Source organism: Loxodonta africana, chromosome 26, assembly GCF_030014295.1.
Source record: "Loxodonta africana isolate mLoxAfr1 chromosome 26, mLoxAfr1.hap2, whole genome shotgun sequence".
Classification (NCBI taxonomy): Eukaryota; Metazoa; Chordata; class Mammalia; order Proboscidea; family Elephantidae; genus Loxodonta; species Loxodonta africana.
Window position 1 is genome coordinate 31,989,087 of NC_087367.1, and position 22,138 is coordinate 32,011,224.

Sequence of the window (22,138 nt, forward strand, 5' to 3'; positions counted from 1 at the left end):
AGTTTTACCCCACATGAGTGAAATATATAATGTGGAAAAAGCATGGATTTCAGAGTCAGGGAGACCTATACTCAATTCCTTATTCTGTCACTTACAGTTCCAAGAGCCTTGGGCATCAACTTCAGCCAACATCTTATTTTTTATATTTGAGAACAAAACACCGTCTAATATGGCTTCTATGAGAAGTAAATGAGATGGCATGTGAAAACATCTAACACAGTATTTTAGTACACGCACATTTCCCTTTTTTCATCCTTTCTTCTGTTTATTAATTGATGTGCCTTGGGACTAGAATAACATCCAACAATAAGCAGCTCTTCTAAAAGGGAATATTTAAGTATTATAAGTATTTGGAGCCCTGATCACGCAGTGGTTAAGAGCTACGGCTGCTAACCAAAAAAGTTCTTCAGTTTGAATCCACCAGTTTTACTCTGTCCTATGGGGTTGCTATTAGCTGGAATTGATTCAAGGGTAATGGGTTTGTTAGTTTGTTTTTTTTTTAATATGTACTTAGTCTACCCATAGGAAAAAAAAACCTAGAAGAATGTATATCAAGTAATCATCAGTAGTTTTTTTCTTATGTGGAAGAAAATTGGGGGGAGGGTCTTTAATTTTTGAAATATCTCTTATTTGCAATTTTTTATAATAAGCTTTTATTAGCTTAATAATGAAGAAATACAAGATAAAACAAAATTATTGGTTCTATCTTAAAACCCTTCTATGGTTTACTATATTAAATACATTAATCCTGCTGAATATTCTCCTTAGGTTTTGCAATTCATTTAAGAGCACATAGAGGGTATTTCTAGTGAATGGAAGGACGGAACCATACATACATGCCTTTCCTTGGCCACAGCATGGTTTTGCTACTATCATTTTAATGTGTGTCCTTACAACATATTCTACCAAAACTTCTGATTTAGTGCTTTGGCTTTCCTTACACTTTTCCATTCCAAATAACAGAACTGGTTTATAAATCAAAAATTTAAACATTTCTTTGGCCATCAGAACCCTCTGAGTTTTTATATTGTGTGTTACCAGAAGACATGTGTTGCACATGTGATAATCCATCTGGAGTGTAATAGAAAGTATTACTTTCTGATCTTTTATGATGTAAGCTGAGTCTATGCTTGTTGCTTTTAATAACATACAAATTTTTTTTTTTTTTTTTTTTTTATACTCTAGACAAGGAGTTGTGGTGGTGCAGTCGTTAAACACTTGTCTGCTAACAGAAAGGTTGGCAGTTCAAACTCACCAGCTGCTCTGCAGGAGAAAGATGTGGCAGTCTAAGACAGTAAAAATTATAGTCTTGAGAACCCTATCTGGCAGTTCTAACTCTGTCCTACAGGGTCTCTACGAGTCAGAATCGACTCAGAGGCAATGATTTCATACTCTCGGCAGGAGCCTGAATGAAACAAGTGGTTTGTTATTGGCTGCTAACTGAAAGGCTGAAAGTCCAAACTCACCGAGCAACTCCGCAGAAAAAAGACCTGGTCAATTGCTTCCATAAAGATTACAGCCAAGAAAACCCTACACTGTAACACTGGGGTCTCCATAGTCAGAATTAACTCGAGGACAACAGGTTTTTTTTTGGTTAATCTCTTCGCACATGTTCAACAGGAGCTATGTAAAGACCTCTTGTTATGAATTGAAATGTATCCCCCAGACCTATGTGTTGTAAATCCTAACCTCTATGCCTGTGGTTATAAACCTGTTTGGAAATGGATTGTCTTTGTTATGTTAATGAGACAGGGTAAGTGTAGGATGTGTCTTAAATCAAGCTTTTTTGAGATATACAAGAGATTAAACAAGCAAAGGAAAAAAAGCAGATTTGGGAGAAGAAAGATACCAAGCCACATGAAGACAGCCTAGAAGCAGAAGTTCACAAGAGGCAAGGGCCTTCTTCCAGAGCCAACAGAGAAAAAAAAAAGCCTTTCCCTACAGCCAGCACCCTGAATTCAAACTTCCAACCTCCTAAACTGAAAAAATAAATTTCAGTTTGTTAAAGCCATCCACCTGTGGCATTTCTGTTATAACAGCACTAGATGACTAAGACACCACTGGAGTTCTTTTACCCAAGCTACTGAAAACTAAACGTTTCACATTTGGGCAGCTACTGTTTTTTTTTTTTTTTTTTTTTTCTGGCTGTGCCCTAAAATTTATTTCCGTTGAATCATTAAACTAGAAGTTCCCTGTGGGTAGGTGGCTGGATGTACTCACCTTTGTATCCTCAGTAAGTAGTAATAATAATAATAACTAGAGTAAGAACAAAGTTTCTTCTCATATTTACTGTTCTGTCCCTAACTAACAGAAAACAGTGTATTCAATTTCAAGACAACTTCTACAGGCAAAGAATACTCAATCTGCTTTTTTGTGGCTGAAAGTACTCTTCTGTCAGCAAATTTTTGTTGTTGTTTAATTGAAAATGGGCTTGGATATTGATAGGAAAGGAGATTCAAAGAACAGATGCGCTGTCTTCCAAGGGGCCATGATATAAGTTCAAAAGAGTTCAAAGTAATATTTACCACCCTTCCAAATTCCTTAGGCTTTATACTCAGTATTCTTGTGAAAAGGAAAGCTTCTCTGACCTCTCCATATAGGAAGTTTAGCGTCTGTAACACCATTATCCCCAGAGAGCTGTACTTCCTCTCTTTTCTGCGTGTATTATGATAATCTGTTGCACTCCCTTCACCTGCCCATGTTCAGGAGAGAACACATGGGCTTCATGATTAATATAGTGAAAAATTGACAATTCTAAGGAAAATCCACACATTTCTTGCTATCAGCCTGCTTGACTAGTATTATTAGAGGTCCAGTCCTAAAATTATAATGAGTCTTTATGAGAGATTAATGTCTATGAAAACACAGTCCTGAGGTAAGGGTGTTTCTGCCCTTAAAAAAGAGAGAAAGGAACTATAAGATTCAAAGGAAATAAGAGCTGCAGTCAAAACCACAATGAGCTGGAGTGGTGCATTAACTATGATTCAGCAAGGGAAAGAAAAGTAAAGAACATTTGACCTCTTTCTACACAGAAACCATTTTGTAAAACATTAAATTCCATTTACTTTAAGACATTTCTTATGTAAGTGACTGAAAGTCAGTCCCTGCATTTCCCTTAACTACATACATACATCGGATGAGCCCTTTCCAGTTTTTTATGCTAAGCCTCATCAAGCAGGGCAGTATTTTAATAGTGGGGATGGATATGGAATTAGTTTCGTTGCCTTAAGCCCAGTATCTCCGATGTTTCTAATACGAGCCTTTAAGCTTCCAAGTCACAGTCATTAGCCACTGAACTTTAGGCACCAGCCACCAAGACATTGTCACAAGTAACCAAGCCATAATAACGAGCCACCAGGCCATAGTGAGCCATCACTGAATCACAGTCACCAGTCACTAGCCACAGGCACCAGTCACTAAGTCACAGATTCCAGCTCCTGCCATGTTTTTTCAGTTTGAATGAATTACCAGGAGTTGGCTAACTTTTCCTGTAAAGGGCCAGATAGCAAATATTTTAGGTTTTGCAGGTTACATATAGTTTCTGTCCCATATTTTCTTCTTCTTCTTTGTTTTTTTTTTTAAACAATGCTGTAAAGATATAAAAACAATTCTTAGCTCAAGGATCGTATAAAAATAGATAGCAGGCCATGTCTGGTTCATAGGCCATAGTTTGATGACTCCTGGATTAGAGTCCAGGACTAGATCATGAAATACGTTGAAAATAGCCTATCCAAATCCTTTGGGTATTATACTGAACACGGTTAACAAAAAGAGATCTTCTCTGACCTCCACATGTAACAAGTCTGGTATCTGTGTCACTGTTATTCCCACAGAGCTGCACATTCTCCCTGCACAGCCTCCTTCTCATAGTCTGAGTTTCCCCATTGCACCCCTACTTCCCTTGTGGAAACTGGAGTCCTGTCCTAGGCTCAAGTGTACTTGGCTCATCCTGGAGACTGAACTCAGCTTCCTGTAGATAGAGCCACTGCCTGAAATATTGTTTTAAACCAGAAAGAATCAACCACAATGGTAACATTTCTCTGAACACCAACTCTTCCTGACGCTGGCTCCAGACCATACCCCCTACTACTTAGCACGGACTGGTTCTAGGTTGAACTTATCATGCCCCTTTGGACTGTGGTCTGTGCTGTTCCTGTACCCCACTAAGGGGCAGCCTTGCTTTATTTCCTAACATTCATAACCTCCTTGCCAGACCACATGACTGCAGTTCCAACATGATTCACAATAATTCTTTTGTGGTTAGAGTGACAAATTCTATGTTATGGAAGAATTCTGCCATTCTGCTTTGCTGTGGTCTGCTTGTCATTAAGACACCAGGATCCAAGGATAATTTACTTGATCCTCCCGAAGAGCACATTAATTTCCCTGAGCCTAACATAGCACTTTGCTTTGGGGTATGTGGAACAAAGATTTGGAAGTCTATTTCTAAGAAAAGCAGGATTATTCTCCAAACCTGAAGATTGCCCAGTTTCACCTTCTCCTTGTTCCATCTGTATTGGGGCCTTAGAGGAGACATGTCTGCCCTTCTCATCAGCTTTGTTTGATCCTACCATTTTTTGTCATTTTTGTTTTGCTTTTAATAAAACATAAGTCCCAAAATCCAAATGTCAAAATTCCTCATAAAAGTCCACATGTATAGCTTTTCTTGAGAAATAAGCCTAAATAACAGAGGCAAAGGCAGTAGTGAAGCACACAAAAATGGGCTGCAGCTAAGCAGTGGCTGCCCATTTCAGGGGAGCTTGTGCTTCTCGTTTGTTGTTACTCCTCCCTGGACCTCCATGCTTCACATATTGCACTACCTGCCTGGTCTCAGAAAGTATTTTACTCTGAGAACCCAGCCAAAGAGAATATGTGTATTTATAGAGATAGAATAGACAAAAAGCTAGATAGATTAGTTAGATAGATATGATATGATATATGACATAATATCTGAAAAGGCTTCAGGGTAGGGGAGACAATAATGAGCAACCAACTGGTCCTTGCACATAGCAATAGCAAATCTCCAAATAAAAGATTCACAGTAAGAACAGGGGTCATGGTAAATAGTATGATAATGTCTTGCTGACCCAGGGAAGAGATGCTGTTGTCCCAGGACAAGACTTGAGTGCTGAGAACTTAGGGCAGGCTGATATCTAGGACAGATGCCCAGTCAGGCTTTATGGACAGCATGTTCTATGAGCCATAGGTCTAGAAATTTCTACCCAGTTTAGGACTCACAGTGTGTAGGAAGAAATTATATTCTGATTGATTTTAATTCATCCATGGTATAAAGACACAGAATATTAAGGTAATGAAAAAAAAGAAACCTCTGCTCTTGAATGATTCAATTCAACTTTTATACACTACTATATACTGATAACCTAGTTTCTAATTTAAAATTTTCTACTTTACATGTAAATTTTATTGAATTCTGCAATGGGTTTAATATATTTTAATAGTGTTTTAAAAAAAACTAATCTACAAAAAAAAAAAAAATTTGCAAGGCCCATTTGGCCATCCTCCATGTGTCTGTCAGTTTGTTGTACTGTGGGAGCTTGTGTGTTGCTGTGATGCTGGAAGCTATACCACCGGTATTCAGATACCAGCAGGGTCACCAATGGAGGACAGGTTTCAGCTGAGCTTCCAGACTAAGACAGACTAGGAAGAAGGACTCAGCAGTCTACTTCTGAAAAGCATTAGCCAGTGAAAACCTTATGAATAGCAGGGGAACATTGTCTGGAAGATGAGCCCCCAGGTTGGAAGGCACTCAAAAGATGACTGGGGAAGAGCTGCCTCCTCAAAGTAGAGTCAACCTTAATGACATGGATGGAGTCAAGCTTTCGGGAGCTTCATTTGCTGATGTGGCACAACTCAAAATGAGAAGAAACAGCTGCAAACATCCATTAATAATCAGAACCTGGAAAGTACAAAGTATGAATCTAGGAAAACTAGAAATCATCAAAAATGAAACAGAATGCATAAACATTGATAAACTAGGCATAAGTCGGCAGAAATGGACTGGTATTGACCATTTTGAGTCAGACTATCATATAGTCTACTATGCTGGGAATGACAACTTGAAGAGGAATGGTGTTGCACTCGTCATCAAAAAGAATGTTTCAAGATCTATCCTGAAGTACAACGCTGTCAGTGATAGATTTATATCCATATGCCTCCAAGGAAGAACAGTTAATATGACTATTATTCAAATTTACACACCATTAGTGCCAAAGATGAAGAAATAGAAGATTTTTATCAGCTGCTGCAGTCTGAAATTGATCAAACATGAGATCAAGATGCATTGATAATTACTGGCGATTTTAATGCGAAAGTTGGAAATGAAGGAGAAGAATCAATAGTTGGAAAATATGGCCTCGGTGATAGGAACAATGCTGGAGATCAAATGATAGAATTTTGCAAGACCAACAACTTCTTCATTGCAAATACCTTCTTTCACCAACATAAAGGGTAACTACACACATGGACCTCACCAGATGGAACACCCAAAAATCAGATTAACTACATCTGTAGAAAGAGACGATGGGAAAGCTCGATATCATCAGTCAGAACAAGGCCAGGGGCCGTCTGTGGAACAGACTATCAATTGCTCATATGCAAGTTCAAGCTGAAACTGAAGAAAATCAGAGCGAGTCCACGAGAGCCAAAATATGACCTTGAGTACATCCTACCTGAATTTTAGAGACCATCTGAAGAATAAATTTGATGCATTGAACACTAGTGACCGAAGACCAGATGAGTTGTGGAATGACATCAAGGACATCATACATGAAGAAAGCAAGAGATCATTGAAAAGACAGAAAAGAAAGAAAAGACCCAGACAGATGTCAGAGGAGACTCTGAAACTTGCTCTTGAACGTCGAGCAGCTAAAGCAAAAGGAAGAATTGATGAAGTAAAAGAACTGAAGAGAAGATTTCAAAGGACTTCTCGAGAAGACAAAGTATTATAATGACATGTGCAAAGAGCTGGAGATGGAAGACCAAAAGGGAAGAACACGCTTGGCGTTTCTCAAGCTGAAAGAACTGAAGAAAAAATTCAAGCCTTGAGTTGCAATAGTGAAGGATTCTATGGGGAAAATATTAAAGGAAGCAGGAAGCATCAAAAGAAGATGGAAGGAATACACAGAGTCATTATACCAAAAAGAATTAGTCTATGTTCAACCATTTCAAGAGATGGCATATGATCAGTAACCGATGGTACTGAAGGAAGAAGTCCTAGCTGCTCTGAAGACATTGGCAAAAACAAGGCTCCAGTAATTGATGGAATATCGATTGAGATGTTTCAACAAACAGCTGCAGCACCGGAGGTGCTCACTCGTCTATGCCAAGAAATATGGAAGACAGCTTCTTGGCCAACTGACTGGATAAGATACATATTTATGCCTATTCCCAAGAGAGGTGATCTAACCGAATGTGGAAACTTTAGAACAATATCATTAATATCACATGCAAGCAAAATTCTGCTGAAGATCATTCAAAAATGGCTGCAGCAGTATATCGACAGGGAACTGCCAGAAGAGGACGTGGAACCAGGGACATCATTTGTTGATGTCAGATGGATCCTGGCTGAAAGCAGAGAATACCAGAAGGATGTTTACCTGTGTTTTATTGACTATGTAAAGGCTTTCGGCTGTGTGAATCATAACAAATTATGGACAACATTTTGAACAATTGGAATTCCAGAACACTTAATTGTGCTCATGAGGAACCTTTACATAGATCAAGAGGCAGTTGTTCGGACAGAAAAGAGGATACTGATTGGTTTAAAGTCGGGAAAGGTGTGCACCAGGGTTGTATTCTTTCACCATACCTATTCAATCTGTATGCTGAGCAAATAATCCAAGAAGGTGGACTATATGAAGAAGAACAGGGCATCAGGATTGGAGGAAGACTCATTAACAACCTGTGTTATGCAGATGACACAACCTTACTTGCTGAAAGTGAAGAGGACTTGAATCACTTACTAATGAAGATCAAAGACCACAGCCTTCAGTATGGATTACACCTCAACATAAAGAAAACAAAAATCCTCACAAATGGACATTGAGCAACATCAAGATAAACGGAGAAAAGATTGCAGTTGTCAAGGATTTCATTTTACTTGGATCCACAATCAACAGCTACGGAAGCAGCAGTCAAGAAATCAAGACACATTGCATTGGGTAAATCTGCTGCAAAGGGCCTCTTTAAAGTGTTGAAGAGCAAAGTTGTCACCCTGAAGACTAAGGTGTGCCTGACCCAAGCCACGGTATTTTCAATCACATCATATGCATGTGAAAGCTGGACAGTGAATAAGGAAGACTGAAGGAGAATTGATGCCTTTGAATTGTGGTGCTGGCGAAGAATATTGAATATACCATGGACTGCCAGAAGAATGAACAAATCTGTCTTGGAAGAAGTGTGGCCAGCACGCTCCTTAGAGGCACGGATGGTGAGAGTGCATCTTACATACTTTGGATATGTTGTCAGGAGGGATCAGTCCCTGGAGAAGGACATCATGCTTGGCAGAGTACAGGGTCAGCGGAAAAGAGGAAGACCCTCTATGAGGTAGATTGACACAGTGGCTGCAACAATGAGCTCAAACATAAAAACAATTTTAAGGATGGCTCAGGACCAGGCAGTGTTTCGTTCTGTTGTGTATAGGGTAGCTATGAGTCGGAACCAACTCGACGGGACCTAATAACAACAACATTTGGCCACATTCCCAGAAATGCAATGGTCTTACCAAATCGTACTTAAATATACCACCCCTACTCCAGCTTACCTCCAATTCACAAGTTCTGTTTCCATCTCTATTTGTTAATTATAGGTGTGCAGTATACATCGCTATGTAATTTTCAGTATAATTAATTCTACCTTTTCATGAGCAAAATAAGTATAACATTTTATGTTAAAACAGAGATTTACCATACTTACCATGGATGAAAATGTGAATTCACCTCAATCATTATGGCTGAGTCCCATTCCTCTCTCTCATCTTAGAAATAAAGGCTAACATTAAACTACCTTTATGTAGTTTTGGATTTTCTGACTTTACTTTTCCTCTACCATTTCCTAATTTGATTTCTCTCTCCCTCACTGCTTCTCACATGTTTACCCTTCTGTCATAATTTTTATTTCATTCAACAATTAGTTTACTAGATGCTAGGTATCAGCACAATCATAGGTATTATGTATATGTCTTCTTCAAGAAACTCATAATCCAATAGGAGTGGCATTCTGTTATATATATATATATATATATATATATATATATTGCCTCAACAACCAATAACTGAGTGCTAGGTATATATCATTGTGTTAGGGATGGGATAACCCAATCATTGTCTATGACACACAGTGCTTACAGTCTCGTGGATGGTGAGAGACAATAAATATATAAAACACAATGTGTAGTTGCAATTGAGTAAAGTTTTATGGAGCTAAGTAGGATGCTATGAAGGAAAATAAAGTGAGAGGCCTACCCAAAGATGGACATCAAAGGAGATCAAGAAGGAACAGAGAAGTCAAAGGAAAATCAGGAGAACAAATAGAGGACAGAGTTTCAGCGAAGAGGAGAGGTCAACTATAACAAACAGTGCTTTGCAGACTGGAGTAGTATTTTCCCACATGTCTGTCTGGGCTGGTGGATGAGGAGCTGCCTCCTCAGAAGGGTCTTAATACATGTACAGAAGTTTGCCAAGATGTAAGGTGGAGTATTTCCAGCAAAGAGTAGAGACTTAAATCATATAACTATGAAAGACTGTGACACATTTGGGTAATGGAAAGTCATTCTGCAGAGCTGGTACATAACTTCTGCAGAGGAGAGAGGCAGTATCTGAAGTTGAAATAATAGATCATGAGAGGCCTTATAGGCTGTGATGGTTAATTTTTTGCATCAGCTTTTCTAGGCTGTGGTTTCCAGTTTTTTGGCCAAACACTAGTTGCTGTCATAGCTGTCATAGTTGCTGTCAGATAGTCATAATTAGTGACCTATTTTTCTTCTCCAAAACAATAACCAAATAAACAAAATTATCATCACATGTGATTAAATCAGCTGGGCTTCTGTAACACAGGTTGTTTTTGTTGTTGAGTGCCATCAAGTTGATTCCAACTTGTAGCTCTCCCATGTGACAGAGTAGAACTGCCTCATAGGATTTTCTTGGCTTTAATCTTTATGGAAGCAGATTGCCAGGTCTTTCTCCCACAGAGCAGTTGAGTGGGTTCAAACCTTAAACCTTTTGGTTAGCAGCTAAGTACATAACAATTTGCACCACCAGAGCAGATTATCTTCTATAATGTAATGTAACATAATGCAATCATAATGTAATCTAATTTAATGTAATTTCTTTACCTTCTATAATAAAATCTAATGTAATATAGTCAATTAATCACTTGAGGTTATTCTGTTGTAGGGTGTATCCTAAACCTAATCACTTCCGATTAAGAACAGCAGAATGGACACAGACACACACACACATGTGGAAGAAGATAGAAAACAAAGACAGAGGTATCTACAAGAATTGCTGGCAGAGAAGCTGAAATAGACAAGGAAGCCCTCACCCTAGAGCCACACTCTAAGTTCAGACTTCCCGCCTCTGAACTGTGAGAAAATAAATTCTGTTCTTTACAGCCAACCATTTGTGATATTTTTGTCACAGCAGCATTAAGTAACTGAGACACATACCATGCTGAGGAGTTTAGACTTTATCTTTGAATAATTTCATTTTAAATGGAGAAATTGTGACCAGATTTGTACTTTAGGAAGGTAAATCTGATTATGAAGGAGTAGTGCAGTGGTTAAGAGCTCTACTGCTAATGAAAAAGTCAGCAGTTCAAATCCACCAACCACTCCTTGGAAACCCTATGGGGAAGTTCTACGCTGTACTATAGGGTCACTATGAGCTGGAACCGACTAAAGGCACCTAACAGCAACAACAACAATAGGAAATGTGAGAATTCTTACACGGGAAACAGGAGGACACTGCAATAGTAATCTGGTAAAAGTATGTGGAATGCAGAAAATCTGAGTGTGATTCACTAGAAAACATTAGAGTAATTCAGATATGAGTTTATGAAGGTTAGAGCTATGGTGGTGTTCGTTCTTCCATAAGGGAAGAAGAGCACAGTAGACGTAAGAGACACAATAATGGAATATGCCCAATGAGTAGATAATTGATAATCCAGAGAAATTGAGGGAGAGGCAAAGTAAAGATGGCTATAAGATTTATGATAAGAACCTATTTATCCAGATCAGGAATTCGTTTTACTAAAAATGAATGAACCGTATATAGACATGAAGGAGATCGTTATATGTTCAAAACTAAGGCTGAAGAAAAAGAAGTAGCCTAGAAATTCCTATTTTTAGAGGCATCCATTTAGCAGGTCCAGCTAGAGTCTTAAGAGTGTATTAGAGAAAGAACTGTATATAGACCTTCCTAGGCAATAACTAAAGAGTCAGAAATACAGAAGATTAATAAAATCTATAGCTACAGCCTACAATTAGAGGTAGCAGAAGACAGGACAACTAAGGGATTCACTGAAACAACATCTAAAGAAGGAGATCCAGAATATTACTCTGTCATGGAAGCCAGCAGAGAATTTAGACAAGAAAATGGATTCAGAGACTAGGTGAGCATTGATAAATTTAGAGAGAACACTCAAACTGTAGATAGGTGGAAGCAGAATCCAGTTTCCAAGTAGTTGTGAGTGTTAGCAGCTAGAAAAAATGAAAACTCTTTTATCTCTCTATCCATTTCTCTCTTCCCTTTCCATAGGAGGGAGAAATACTACACTAATTGTTCCGATTCAGAATTGTGATCTAACCACCTCTACTGGTAGCCAGAGGCACTCTACTTCAAAAGTTCATACGTATTCTCGTGTGGTACTTTTTTCTACTCTGTAAGTTAGGATTGTCCAACTGAATCAGGCACCCTTTTGGAATTTGGCTATGCATTTTTCTCCTCCTAATGAACAGGAACTGCATAAAATCTTCAGACTTGAAGGGTCAGTCATTGTTAAAAGTAGCACTTATGGAGGAAAAGATTTCTGCTTCTCTTTGAACCTAATTACATGCTCTAACACAGTCTATCAAAGATGAAAGAAATTGTAATTTGGGGGGCTTGCCAAGGCATCATTTTGCATTATCACTAGTGCATTATATTGAGGCAATTCAGTAACTTTGAATTTGACAAAGCAATATTTGGGCATTCCTGAGACATTGAGCCAAACACAATCAAAATTCACCAATGTCCTAAAAATGGAGCTATTAATATTCAACTAGAGATTGTGAACATATACTCCTGTTTGATTACTGAGTATACAGTAGCTTTTAGTACTAAACTTTCTATTTTGTTCTTTTAATATTTTCTATTTCTCTGCTGATATTTTCTACTTTTTTTCAAATTTATTGTGAGAATATTTTGCTTTATGCCCTTGAGCACAGTTACAAAGTCTGTTTTAATTTCGTGTTTGCTAACTCTAACAACTGGGTCATTTCAACATCGGCCACTGTTGATTGTCTTTTTACCTGAGAATATTCTTGATTCTTTTTGTGTCAATTAATTGTGGATTGTATATTGGATATTATGAATGGTATGTTGTGGAGACTAAATTTTGTTATATTACTCTGAAGAGTGTAGTTGTTTTTTATTTATTTGTGCAGGTAATTAATTTGGTTGAACTCAAATTTGAAATTCTATACCTTGTCTGGCATTTCAAATTTCAGTTCAGTTCTTTTCATCTTATCTGATACATTGGAGTCAGCTTCATGCATACATAGTTCAGTGGTCAGTCAGAGATTTAGAAGGAATTTATACACAGAATTAAAATCTCCTCCATTTGTCTCTCTCCTTTCAAGGATTCCCCCCTTGCTTTTCAGAAGCAGTGATTATCTTGAACTCCGTCCTGTTTCCTCAGGCTAAACATCTCAAACATCTTCTCAGGGTCGTCTCAACAACTTTAAAATGATATGGTTCTAAAGTCCTCATCATTTGACAGTGACATCTGGAATAATTTGCGTTATTCTTAAACATGACAACCATGTTTAAACACAATTCTTAATACAGATTCTGACTAGAATAAAACATAACGAGGTTACTATTACTATCTCCCTTATTCAGGATGAAATACTTTAATTGCTGATCAAGATTGTAAGTATACTTCAGTAGCCATTGGCTACTTTTAAACTTCAGTTCAATTAAAATCATTATTATATATGTATTTTTTTAGTTTTTGTTCTTGATAAATCAGGTTTTTAATTAAAACTTATCAAATGAAGAAAAATCTAAGCTTCCCTTACTTTGTACTTATGCAAATTAATCAGGATTTAAAGTTGTCTCTTTATAATTTCAATGTTTTTGTGGTAGATTCATTCACTAATTAAGTCATATTTATTTTTTCAGCAAATATTTGTGATAATCTCTCAAGCACTGTATCTTGACCTCAGAACACAGTGGTGTACCTCATTGAAAAAATTAATCTTCCCATGGAATTTATATTCCAATTGGGGGTTGTAAATAATAGGCAATAATAATGTGATGTTGTAATGTAAGTAGTGTACATAAAGATGTGAAAAAATCATGCTACAGGGAAAATAGAATAGGATAATATGACAATATAATATAAAGTAATGGAGGAGTTGTGTAATTTTCTTGGGGGTCAATGATGTCCTATCTCAAGAAGTGTAATCTGAGTTGAAATATGAATGAAGATAAGCAATGAGTCTACTGAAACAAGTTGAAATCTAAGTCTTTGTGTTTACCATAGTCATTTTTTCCATATATCTTATAGCCAACTGCAAATAAGTCTATATATGTTTTCTAATTATTTCTTTGAAATGCTGAAATATTCACTACCAGAGAAAAAGCCATGTGGCAGTTTAATACATTCCTTCCTTCTGATCTGCATGGGTCTTGTTAATCATGAAGTAATAAATCCATTTAACATTTATGTAATGTAGTCAGTGTTTCTCCATCTGGCCACATGTATGTCATCAGAGACTCATTTCAGTTATATTGTCTACTTATTGGAATATTTTCTCTATTTTTTTTAACTAAAAATCTTTTGAGCTTTAGTTCATTTAATTTCCTCTGTTTATCCTTTGTATCTCCTCTCATTCCAGATGTTAAAACACATATATATATTCATGCATACAAGTGAATGCAGGTAAAAAATTCCTGAGGGTGGGAACGTGACAAGCATTCTTCCTCCGCCAAAATACGAAGTATAAAACACAATATATATTAGATGAACTATTAAATACAAATACATGAAATGTTCAAAAGTTAAATGATCACAAGAAGGAATTAATCAAGCAAAGCTAGCTGTATAAAAAGATTTTAGCAAACTAATACTCTGTACAAATGGAGAATTTTTTATAAAAATAATAGAGAAAACATTTTTCATTCCCTACCAATACAACTGATGAGTTCAAATTTCTCATAGGGTGGACATCCATAATATGCCCCAATTAAGTGTTTTCTTTCATAATGTATATCATTATGGCTTTTTGGACAGTATAAGTACATATCTTTGGGTATCTGTCTATTAAAATTTACATATGAAAGGTATCATGGATTGAATTGTGTCCCCCAAAAATATCTGTCAACTTGGCTAGGCCATGATACTCAGTATTGTGTGATTGCCCAACATTTTGTCATCTGATATCATTTTCCTATGTGCTCTAAATCCTATCTCTATGATGTTAATGAGATGGAAAAAGTGTAGTTATGTTAATAAGTCAGGACTTATTCTACAACTTTGGATTGTGTAATAATGCATTTTTTTCAATTTTTTTGTTACTGCTTTTATTGTTCATCTCTTTTCAACAGAAAGGAGAATCTTCTAATTTATAGGTAGCCAATCTATGTATCAACATTTCTTTCATATTCTAGTGATTTCTACTTGTTCTTTTGACAAATTCAACATTTAAAAAAATTTTTTTTTCATTGTAGAGAGGCAGAGCCAAGGTGGTGCAATAGATAGATGCTTCCATCAAGCCCTCTTTACAGCAAAAACCCAAAAAAAAAAGTGAAGCAAGTATGTTTATGACAAGCTGGGAGCCCTGAGCATCAAAGGCAAGCTTAGACAATGAACTGAGGGGCAGGGGGAGGAAGAGGCCGTTCAGAAGTGGAGAGGACTTACTGGACCTCAATCACGGGGAGCCCTCAGGCACCATTCATGAGCGGCAGCGGTGGAGGGCTGGTCCTAGAGTTCAGCCACAGTTTCCTCAGGGAGAAGCAGCCAGCCACACAGCCTACTCGCACCTCTGGAACCTGAGAAGAACAGTGCTCTTGGCAAAAGCTAAGTACTTGCATATATTTTACATGCCCCCCCACCCCCAAGCTGGCTTCAGGGGCTGAATCCCTGGGCCTGAGATAGACCCTGATGAGCACCTAGAGCCATCCTCAAGGCCTCAGGGAAGGAAAAAATTTGCAGTTGGGAGGAAAAGATAACTTGCTAGCTCCATTAACCAGGGGAGCTCAGGAAAGAAGCAGCTCCTGTCCAGGCATAAACCATCCATGGACATTGAGCAACTTTCCCTTCTGCATAGACCTGTGTGGGCCTATTTCAGGAGAACAAGCCCTTGTTGGCAAACTCCAACCATTTTAGCTGTGCAGTGGAGAAGCGGGTGTTTGATGTTTGACATTGCTTTGCCTATTAAACACGATCCTCACCTACCCACATCAGGAAACTAAGGACTGGCGACTCCACTCAGGTCATCCAGCAACCTGTGACAGGGGTCCAAAGATAACAAGTACCTCCCAGTCCTTACTACCAAAAACTTCAGGTGCCCATGGTCCCTCTGCAGAACCCACCCACCAGCACACTCTAGGGAACAGAGACACGCTTTCCTCAGAGACACTTGGGGGTCGGTTCTCAGCCCCCTGCTTGGTTCAGAGCATGACTCAGGTACCGATATTTACACCAATCACCCCTGCCCCTCTAAGACTGTAGGACAGAGACTGTACCACACAATAGATGACCAGCTACCTGGACACCTGAGCTGAATTCATACAAGAAAACAGAATGGACTCCTAGACTGAGATATCTGATAACAGCTCTAGCCAGCTGGGGACAGGACACCAGAGCTCCAAAGTAAAAAATAATCAAGCTAGCTCAATCAAGCAACCCATAGGGGTATAACAAAACAAAACAAAGCAAGCAGCTATGACACAGTAAGCAAGCATAAACTAATACCATAACTTATAGATGGCTGGGGGACAACAGTCAATATCAAGTCACATAAAGAAACAGGCCATGATCACCTCAACAGGCTCTCAAAACAAAGAATCCAGGGATCTTCTAGATGAAAGTGCACTCCTGGAATTACCAGATGCAGAATACAAAAGTTTAATATACAGAACCCTTCAAGACATCACGAAGGAAACGAGGCAATATGCAGAACAAGCCAAGGAACACACAGATAAAGCAACTGAAGAAATCAGAAAGATTATTCAGGAATATAATAAAAAGTTTAATAAGCTGGAAAAATCCACAGAGAGCAATCAGAAATTCAGAAGATTAACAATAAAATTACAGAATTAAAGAGCTCAATAGAAAGTCAGAGGAGCAGAATTGAGCATGTAGAAGCTAGAATTTCTGAACTAGAAGATAAATCACTAGGCACTAATATATTTGAAGAAAAATCAGATAAAAGAATTTAAAAAAATGAAGAAAACTTAAAAATCATGTGGGACTCTATCAAGAGAAATAACCTATGAGTGATTGGAGTACCAGAACAGGCAGGGATAACAGAAAGTACAGAGAAAATTGTTGAGGATTTGTTGGCAGAAAACTTCCCTGATATTGTGAAAGATGAGAAGATATCTATCCAAGATGCTCATCGAACTCCATATAAGGTAGATCTTAAAAGAAAGTCACCAACACATATTATAATCAAGCTTGCCAAAACCAAAGATAAAGAGAGAATTATAACAGCAATGAGGGATAAAAGAAAAGTCACCTACAAAGGAGAGCCAATAAGAATAAGCTTGGACTACTCAGCAGAAACCATGCAGGCAAGAATGCAATGGGATGACATATTTAAAAAATTGAAGGAAAAAATTACCTGCCAAGAATCGTGTATCCATCAAAACAGTCTCTTAAATATGAAGGTGAAATTAAGAAATTTCCAGATAAACACAAGTGGAGGGGATTCATAAAAACCAAACCAAAACTACAAGATATACTAAAGGGAGTTCTTTGATTAAAAAAATCAATAACATCAGGTATCAACCCAGGACTAGAACACTGGGCAGAGCAACCAGAAGTCAACGCACACAGGGAAATCCAAAAAAACAAAGCAAAATTACAAATTAAAAAAAAAAAAGCCCAAAGCAGGGTAGCAGCAATGTTATTATATAAAAGAAGACAACATTAAAATAAAAAAGAGGGACCAAGAGATGTAATCATACACCTTCCATATGGAGAGGAATATATTGTGATACAAAGAAATAAAAGTTAGTTTTAAATTTAGTAAAATAGGGGTAAATAATAAGGTAACCACAAAGGAGACAAACTCTCCTACTCATCAAAATAAAATACAAGGGAAAAATACAGACTCAGCAGAAACAAAATCAACAACATATATGAGGAAAGGACAATATATAAAGAAAATCTACTCAGCACATAAAGTCAAGTGGGAAAAAGAAACTGTCAACAACACAGAAAAAAAGACATCAATATCATAGCACTAAATTCATACCTATCCCTAATTACCCTGAATGTAAATGGACTAAATGCACCAATAAAGAGGCAGAGAGTGGCAGAATGGATTGAAAAAAAAGATTCATCTGTATGTTGCCTACAAGAGACACACCTTAGGCTTAGAGACACAAACTAAAACTCAAAGGATGAAAAAATTTATATCAAGCAAAAAACAATCAAAAAAGAGCAGGAGTGGCAATATTAATTTCTGACAGAATAGACTTTAAAGTTAAATCCATCAGAAAGGATAAGAAGGACACTATATAATGATTAAAGGGACAATACACCAAGAATATATAACCATATTAAATATTTACGCACCCAATGACAGGGCTGCAAGATACATAAAACAAACTCTATCAGCACTGAAAATTGAGATAGACAGCTTCACCACTTTCGGTGAAGGACAGAACATCCAGAAAGAAGCTCAATAAAGACACAGAAGATCTAAAGGCCAAAATCAAACAACTTGACCTCGTAGACATACATAGAACACTCTACTCAACAGCAACCAAGTATACTTTCTTTTCTACTGCACATGGAACATTCTCTAGAATAGACCACATATTAGGTCATAAAGCAAGCCTTAGCAGAATCCAAAACATTGAAATATTACAAAACATCTTCTCTGACTATAGGCCTTAAAAGTGGAAATCAATAACAGGAAAAGCAGTAAAAGAAATCAAACACTCGGAAACTGAACAAGATTCTGCTCAAAAAAAGACTGGAGTATAGAAGACATTAAGCATGGAATAAAGAAATTCAGAGAATGCAATGAGAATGAAAACACTTCCTATCAGAACCCTGGGGACACAGTAAAAGCAGTGCTCAGAGGCCAATTTATATCAATAAATGCACACATCCAAAAAGAAGAAAGGGCCAAAATGAAAGAATTTTCCCTTCAAATTGAACAAAAAGAAAGAGAGCAACAAAAGAAACCCAGAGGCACTAGAAGAAAACAAATAATAAAAATTAGAGCTGAACTAAATGAAATAGAAAACAGAAAAACAATTGAAAGAAGAATTAACAAGATCAAAAGCTGGTATTTTCAAAAAATCAACAAAATTGATAAACCACTGGCCAAACTGACAAAAGAAAAACAGGAGAGGAAACAACCCGAATAAGAAACGAGATGGGCGATATTACAACAGACCCAACTGAAATTAAAAGAATCATATCAGGTTACTATGAAAAACTATACTCAAACAAATTTGAAAACCTAAAAGAAATGGATGAATTCCTAGAAACACACTACCTACCTGAACTAACACAAACAGAGGTAGAACAACTAAATAGACCCATAACAAGAGAAGAGACTGAAAAGGTAATTAAAAAACTCCCAACAAAAAAAAAAAGCCCTGGTCTGGACAGCTTCACTGCAGAGTTCTACAAAACTTTCAGAGAAGAGCTAACACTACTACCACTAAAGGCATTTCAGAGCATAGTAAAGGATGGAATACTACCAAACTCATTCTACGGAGCCACCATATCCCTAATACCAAAACCAGGTAAAGACACCACAAGAAAAGAAAATGATACACCTACATCCCTCAAGAACATAGGTGCAAAAATCCTCAACAAAATTCTAGCCAATAGAATTCAAAAACATATCAAAAAAATAATTCACCTTGACCAAGTGGGATTCATACCAGGTATGCAAGGATGGTTCAACATTAGAAAAACAATTTATGTAATCCACCACATAAATAAAAGACAAGAATCACATGATTTTATCAACTGATGTAGAAAAGGGATTTGAGAAAGTTCAACAGCCATTCATAATAAAAACTCTCAGCAAAATAGGAATAGAAGGAAAATTCCTCAACATAATAAAGGGCATTTATACAAAGCCAACAGCCAACATCACCCTAAATGGAGAGACCCTGGAAGCATTCCCACTGAGATAGGGAACCAGACAAGGATGCCCTTTATCACCACTCTTATTCAACATTGTGCTGGAAGTCCTAGCCAGAGCAATTAGGCTAGATAAAGAAGTAAAGGGCATCCAGATTGGTAAGGAAGAAGTAAAAGTATCTCTATTTGCAGATGACATGATCTTATACACGGAAAACCCTAAGGAATCCTCCAGAAAACTACTGAAACTAATAGAAGAGTTCAGCAGAGTATCGGGATACAAGATAAACCTAAAAAAAATCAGTTGGATTCCTCTACACCAACAAAAAGAACATTGAAGAGGAAATCACCAAACCAATGCCCTTTACAGTAGCCTCCAATAAGATAAAATACTTAGGAATAAGTCTTATCAGAGATGTAAAAAAACTTATACAAACAAAACTACAGTACACTTCTGCAAGAAACCAAAAGAGACTTACGTAAGTGGAAGAACAGACCTTGCTCGTGGATAGGAAGACTTAACATTATAAAAATGTCTATTCTACCGAAAGTGATCTATACATTTAATGCAATTCCGATCCGAATCCCAACGACATTCTTTAATGAGATGGAGAAACAAACCGCCAACTTCATATGGAAGGGAAAAAGGCCCAGAATAAATAAGGCATTACTTAAAAAGAAGAACAAAGTGGGAGGCCTTACTTTACCTGATTTTAGAACCTATTATACCACCACAGTAGTCAAAACAGCCTGGTACTCGTAGAAGAACAGATACATGGACCAATGGAACAGAAATCCATCCACATATGAGCACTTGATATTTGACAAAGGCCCCAAAACAGTCAAATGGGGAAAAGACAGTCTTTTTAATAAATGATGCTGGCATAACTGGATATCTATCTGCAAAAAAAATGAAACAATACCTGTACCTCACTCCATGCACAAAAACTAACTTAAAGGGGATCAAAGACCTAAATGTAAAATCTAAAACAATAAAGATCATAGAAGAAAAAATAGGGACAATGTTAGGAGCCCTAATACATGGCATAAACAGTATACAAAACATTATAAAGAATGTAGAAGAAAAACTAGATAACTGGGAGCTCCTAAAAATCAAACACTTATGCTCATCCAAGACTTCACCAAAAGAATAAAAAGACTACCTACAGACCAGGAAAAAGTTTTTAGCTATGACATTTCTGATCAGCGCCTGATCTCTAAAATCTACATGTTACTGCAAAAACTCAACTACAAAAAGACAAAAACCCAAGTAAATAATGGGCAAAAGATATGAATAGACACTTCACTAAAGAAGACATTCAGGTAGCTAACAAATATATAAAGAAGTGTTCACGATCATTAGCCATTAGAGAAATGCAGATCAAAACTAAAATGAGGTTTCATCTTACTCCGACAAAAAAGGCTGGCATTAATCCAAAAAATACAAAGAATAAATGTTGGAGAGGCTGTGGAGAGATTGGAACACTTACACAGTGCTGGTGGGAATGTAAAATGGTACAACCACTTTGGAAATCGATTTGGTGCTTCCTTAAAAAGCTAGAAATAGAACTACCATAAGATCCAGGAATCTCACTCCTTGGAATATATCCTAGAGAAATAAGAGCCTTTAATTGACTCAACGGCACTGGGTTTACTGAGTTTACATGAACAGATATATGCACACCTATGTTTATTGCAGCACTATTTACAATAGCAAAAAGATGGAAGCAACCAAGGTGCCCATCAATGGATGATTGGTTAAATAAATTATAGTATATTCACACAATGGAATACTACGCATCGATAAAGAACAGTGAGGAATCTGTGAAACATATCATAACATGGAGGAACCTGGAAGGCATTATGCTGAGTGAAATTAGTTGCAAAAGCACAAATATTGTGTAAGACCACTATTATAAGAACTTGAGAAATAGTTTAAACTGAGAAGAAAACATTCTTTCATGGGTACAGGAGAGGGGAGGGAGAGGAGGTAGGAGCAGGCATTCCCTAATTAGATAGTAGATAAGAACTACTTTAGGTGAAGGGAAAGGCAGCACACAATACAGGGGAGATCAGCACAATTGGACTACAGCAAAAGCAAAGAATTTTCCTAAATAAATGGAATACTTCAAAGGCCAGCATAGCAGGGACAGGGGTCTGGGGACCATGGTTTCAGGGGACAACTAAGTCAATTGGCAGTATAAAATCTATTAAGAAAACATTCTGCATCCCATTTTGAAGAGTGACATCTGGGGTCTTTCTTAAACACTAGCAAGCAGCCATCTAAGATGCATGAATTGGTCTCAACCTACCTGAATCAAAGGAGAATGAAGAACACCAAGGACACAAAACGATCACGAGCCCAAGAGACAGAAAGGCCCACATGAACCAGAGACTACATCATCCTGAGACCAGAAGAACTAGATGGTGCCCAGCTACAACAGATGACTGCCCTGACAGGGAACACAACAGAGAACCCCTGAGGGAGTGGGAAAGTGGTGGGTTGCACACTCCAAATTCTCATAAGACCAGACTTGATGGTCTGACTGGGACTGTAGGGACCCCGGTGGTCATGGCC